Below are 6003 nucleotides of genomic sequence, written 5' to 3' on the forward strand. Positions count from 1 at the left end.
CTCTGAGTGAGACGCCACCTGTTTTGAAGACGATTCTGCGGCAGAGGAAGCCTTATTCTGGGTCTAAGTCCATAGGATATAAGTTACAGCAAAGCAGATTTCAACTCAATTATTTAAAAAAGACTCTAGAACTGCAAGCACATAAAAACTCGTAGAATAGTAGTAACTGTAGGAATCATTACTATTAGGCCCCAGCTTGAACTTCATCGCCCCTTTGAATTCAGAAAATAAATACACACACGTACACATACACACACCCCATATGTCACACCAGGCATTGTGGCGCCATCCATGACTGACACAAAACATTCTATAAGTATTTCTGTTTCAATGCAGATACACGTAGCACAGCTAGTTTCAAAATTAAACCACAATGAAAACTGTCACTACTGACAAGGAACTATGCAAAGAACTTCGGTCTCAGGCCCTTGCTCACTCAGGAGTACCTTGAGACCTGTTTCTTCCTGTTCAGCTGCAGTCACGGTTCTAACCCGGTTCTTCTCCTCACGGCTGGTATCCTCTGACCTTTTATGTCCTGGCAATGACTTCTATGCATTTTGGCAGTGACTGTCTGAATCTGTGATTCAACTCTGATCGCAGCCTCTCGGGCTTTCACTCTCCTTTAATTCTTTCCGCGGACGGCCGCGGCTTCTGCCGCCTCTACCCTTCCTGGAGCAACCCGTGCTTTTGAAAAATGACCATGCCGAAGGGGGACTAACACTCCCAGCCTGGAGCGGGTCTTGTCAATCTGATTTTTAAATGATGGAGGAGGAGGTTTGAGGACAAAGCTCATGGTGGCATTACCGCTATCGGGGATGCTGCAAAGATCAACTGAAAAGGGGGAAAGGCTCTTCTCAATGTGAGCACATTCACAGACGCTGAGGACAGAGAGGTATTTAAAGTGAACTGGAACAAACCTGCAACATCCGGTGCGTTCTGCCTTCAAAAATAGCTGCCAGTTAGAAAGGGTTATTTACATATTGATTTCATGCTAACTTTGTAATGGAATGTGCTGCCTGCCTGCCTGCCTGCCTGAGACCTAACAACTGTCATCATAATTTTTTCTAAAAATACAGTCAGAGAAAAACACTCATTGAACCTTCCACTGGAGAGTGGCTGCAAAAGACCCCCTGATCCCAAACCTGCTTGACAGACCACCACCAAGGGCAGGGACACTCAACAAGTGTAACCGAGGAACATTTCACAGCGGCAGCTGGCCCCTCCCTTCTTCCAACCAGCCAATATTTTTTGTCTTTCTAGAAAACCTGTCTTGTTCAAAGGTAAGAGTGCTGGGGAGTGGGGGGATGCCTCCCTGTAGCAGAGCAGCCTTTGTAGAAACTCCAGCTGGCCTCTCTTCAGAAATAATGGATGGGAAAGGGGCCCAAGTGGCCCACCAGCCCCAGCGCTCCATCCTGGGCGCATTGCTGCCACGGTTTCTCCTTGGCATCTCTCTACCAAGGATCCCCACTTCTCGCCCCTCCTAATAGCCAGCTTTTAGTGATTCTCACTTGGGCTCTTTCCGAATCCCTCCCCAACTCACCCCACCCCCCACCCCCAGGTTTGTCTCTGTGGATCCTACAGAGCTGAGCCCAGGCAGTTCTGTCGTCGCTCCCCAGTGCAATATTAGCAATTTAAATGCCTCTTTGCCAGGCCTGATGGAGCTCATTCGGTTGTGATCCTGGGCATATGGATGGCATATTTGCTGCGAGCTAGGTGAGACGCGTCCCAGAAGGACCGCTGCCAGCCCCCGCAGCCGCCTTCTCCTGCTCCCGGGCGGCTGGGGCTGGCCGCGGAGCCGCGAAACCGGCCGGATCCAGGGTAACTGCGGCCCACTTTGTTTCCAGCCGGCCCCCGCTGCTGGGGACAAATCTTTCATTCATGAACAGGAGCTTGTTAGGCCAACTCCGGACTCTAAAGCCACTTAATTAAATTGTGGAAAGTTGCTTGGTCCCGGTGGGAAATTTGCACACAAAGACCCGGGGTCCGCGCTCCCCCCACCCAGGAGCGCCGCCACAAAACCCGGCACGGCCTTCCCCCCGGCCCGCGCCCCTGCCCCTCCGCTCCCCGCGCCCTCTCCACCGCCGCTGCGGCAGCGAAAGCGGCGCCCCCTCATTAGAGGGCGTTTGTTAGGGAATGTTTTCCCAGCGATTCACTGACGGGCCTTTCATTCCACCCTCCGCAATCAAGGGCGGCAAGTGCAGCCTGAGAGCCCTCCACGGCCTGATTGCTGAAAGAATTTCCAAAAGGAAAGAGTGTAAACAGGTACATTGAAAAAGCCTCTTTTCAACAATTATGTAAACATTCCAAATACTATTTGAAAACTTTCACAGTGGAACTGTCAAGTCGGAGCATTCTTGTTTAATTGCGCGGGCACAATGGTGGCTCTTGGGCTACCCCAGCTTTCCCCGGACCCCGCAGAGCTTAGCGGGACGTGGGGGGGCCCGCAGATAAAGAAGTCACAGGGAGACAAGTGCGCTTTACTCTCCGGCCCACGGCATCTTTCCGTGTGTGTGCTTGCTCCCTTGGCCTCCAGAAGAACACCCTGGAAACAGGGAGGCGCCTTCTTTCTCCTGGCTGGATTTCTCCAGAACCTGGGCCCCTGCTCTGCACAGAGGGTCGGTTGATAATCAGAATGCAACTAGATGGAAACTTCTGTGTCATTTAAGGTTTTCTCCAAAGCACCAAATGACCATTCTGAGATACCAGGCAAAATTGTTGGCAACGTTTTCCCTCCCCGTTAAAATGTTTCTCGCCGGCCTCTCCGGCCTCTCCTTTTCTGACTCTAGTTTGCTACTGGGCAAAAGTTTCCTCCTTTTCCATGCAGCTCAGAGTCTCCTGATTCACTAACTTAACTACCAATGACCCTGATTACATTACTAGGAGTTGGAAGAGTTTAGGCCACACATGCAAACCACTTCATCTCGTATTTCGTGGAGATACCGAGGTCTCAGATCACTTTTATACATATTTTTCTCTGAATCTGTTTAGCCAGTCTTCAGTCATTAGCGGTCTAGCCAGCCTGTAACCACCAAGGCTTGCAGGTTGCATCTGAATAGGAACCGTGATTGTGACAAGTGGGATGTGATTTGTTTTCGTTTTTGTTTTTTTTTTTTAACTCTATTTTCTTAAAAGCTGGGGACGGGACAGTCTAAATGTTCAACAGGAAGGCATTGGCATATCAACACAATGAAGTCTTACAAATGTGTAATATGAAGGCCATGTAGAGATATGGAAAATATTTATGCAACAACATACAAAATGAAGCCACAAAATCATATTTGCACTGTACTGGCAAATACAAGAAAACATGTCTGTGTGTGGCAAGGGCTAGAAAGGACATACCAGAATGAAAACACTTGTTCTGGGGAATGGGGATACCAGCACGTTTTACTTCCCAAGCATATATCTTTAATGTTGTCACATTGTGTTGTCAAGGCAAGGTCTGGGAATGCTGGAAAGCACCCGTGTACATACAGGGTTGCACATAAAAGGCCACCCCAGTAGCCTGCAAGGAGAAGTACTCACCAGCCCGCAGCACTCTGCATCCCTACCAAGGATGCAGATCAGAGCTTCCAGGTAAATTCCTCAGGTCTAAAGAGGAGCTAAGGCTTGCTTGCTTGCTGAGTCCCCAGGAGGCAGACACAGAATCAAAACTACAAGATAAATCAGATATGTGTTTTGTAGAAATGGTTATGCTCAACAGGGTTACTGGCAGAGCAGGGGCCAGAGAGAAAATCACTTCTCTCCATCCCAGGGGGTCCACTGAACACAGTAGAGGCTCAAAGAGTGAATGTGTCTATCTCCTAGGCTTATTCCATTTGACTAAAGTCAGCACTTATTATGCATCTACTCTGTGCCAGGGTCTGTTCTACACGCTGGCCCTGTGAGGCCATAGAGTAATTTTAATCCCAACAAGTTAATTCATAATAAAGTATAGAACCAACATCCTAAAAATGTATGTGAGTTAATTGAATTTTGACAAGGGTGCCAGGGAAACTCGATGGGGGAAAGAAGAGACTTTTCAACAAATGACACTGGGATAACTGGATAGCCATATAAAAAGGAATGCTTTTGGACCCATACCTCACACCATATACAAAAAATACCTCAAAATAGATCAAAGGCATAAATGTAAGAGCTAAAGCTACAAAACTCTTAGAAGAAAACAGATGCAAACCTTTATGACCTTAGAGTAGGCAATGGCTTGTTAAATAAGACACCACAAAGCATAAACAACAAAAGAAAAAATAGGTAAATTAGACTTGATCAAAATTCAAAATTTTATACTTCAAAGGACACTATCAAGAAAGTAAAAAGACAACTCATGGAATAGGCAAAACTATCTGCAAATCATACATCTGGTAAGATTATTCAGTATATATAAAGAACTCTTACAATGCAACAATAAAAGACAAATAACCCAATTAAATAATGAGCAAATAATTTGAATAGATATTTATTCAATGGAGATAAACAAATGGACAATAAGCAAATAAAGAGATGCTCAACATAATTAGTTATTAAAGAAATGCAAATAAAAACCACAGTGAGATACGACTTTGACCCACCAGTATAGCTATAATCAAAAAGATAGACAATGAAAAATGTTGGTGAGGATATGGAGAAATTGGAACTCTCATACATTGCTGATGGAGATGTAAAATGGTACAGCCATTATGGAAAACAGTTCAACAGTTTCTCAAAAAGTTAAACACACAGTTAGCCTATGACCTGGCAATTGCAACCAAGATAATTGAAAACATATGTCCACACAAAAACTTGTACATAAATGGCCACAGTGGCATTATTCATAATAGCCAAGAATTATAAACAACCTAAATGTCCATCAACTAATCAACTGACAAACAAAATGTGTTGTAGCCATACAATGGAACATTATTCAGCCATTAAAAGGAGTGAAGTACTGATTCATGCTGCAAGCAAGACACACAAAAAAGCCACATATTGTAGCATTTTATTTGTATGAAATGTCCAGAATGCAAATCCATAGAGACAAAGTAGATTAGTGGTTGCCAGGGGCTGGGGAGAAGGGGAAAAGGAAAGTGACTACAAAAGGGTACAGGGTTTCTTTTGTGAGTGGGAAGAATACTCTGAAATTAGATAGTAGTGATGGTTGTACAACCCTGTGACTATACCTAAAACCACTGAATTGTACACCTTAAAAGGTATATTAGTCTGTTTTTACACTGCTGATAAAGACATACCTGAGACTGGGCAATTTACACAAGAAAGAGGTTTAATTGACTTACAGTTTCACATGGCTGAGGAGGACTCACAATCATGGCAGAAAGTAAGGAGGAGCAAGTCACATCCTACATGGATGGCAGCAGGCACAGAGAGAGCTTGTGCAGAGAAACTCCCATTTTTAAAACCATCAGATCTTGTGAGACTTGTTCACTATCACCAGGACAGCACAGGAAAGACCTGCCCCCATGATTCAGTGATTCATTCATCTCCCACCGGGTCCCTCCCACAACACGTGGGAGTTATGGGAGCTACAAGATGAGCTTTGGATAAGGACACAGAGCCAAACCATATCAGAAGGATAAATTTTATGGTATAAGATATACCTCAGTTTTGTTTTGAAAGGTTCTGCAAACTATAAAGCACTACCCACAGTACAATTTCTGTAGCAGGAGCAAGGGGTATTACATGAAGTCCAGAATGCTCATCTGCCTAATTAATTCCCGAGACCCTTCTCAGTCTTCATGGCAGTAGGTCACCAGGATAAGCTGGCCATGGTGGGTGGTCTGTGCCAGGCCTCGGGAGCCTAACTGGGGCTTCTGTGTGCCCTGGGCCTCCAGAAGGAACTGGGGCACATGCATTCTGGATCTGCTGAGCCCCACTAGGATGGGAGAATGAAGACATTACAAATAAGCCTGCCTGGAAAAGCCCACACAGACTGGAAGTCTGAAGACATGAAGTCCAAAGCAGAGGGCTTGGGCTAGAATTCCAGGAACAGAGACTCAGCAAGTGATCCTG

At 45.6% G+C, this 6003-nt stretch overlaps 1 long non-coding RNA gene across 1 annotated transcript; it reads left to right on the forward strand.

Annotated features, from left to right (window-relative positions):
* Nucleotides 1-647: 647 nt before the first annotated feature.
* LOC116472267 (uncharacterized) lies at nucleotides 648-1941 on the forward strand. Its single transcript, XR_004249056.1, has 3 exons — nucleotides 648-1280; nucleotides 1651-1713; nucleotides 1845-1941. It is a non-coding gene; the product is annotated as an uncharacterized LOC116472267 (long non-coding RNA).
* The last annotated feature ends 4062 nt before the right edge of the window (nucleotides 1942-6003 follow it).

Source organism: Hylobates moloch, unplaced genomic scaffold (assembly GCF_009828535.3).
Source record: "Hylobates moloch isolate HMO894 unplaced genomic scaffold, HMol_V3 SCAFFOLD_8, whole genome shotgun sequence".
Taxonomy (NCBI): Eukaryota; Metazoa; Chordata; class Mammalia; order Primates; family Hylobatidae; genus Hylobates; species Hylobates moloch.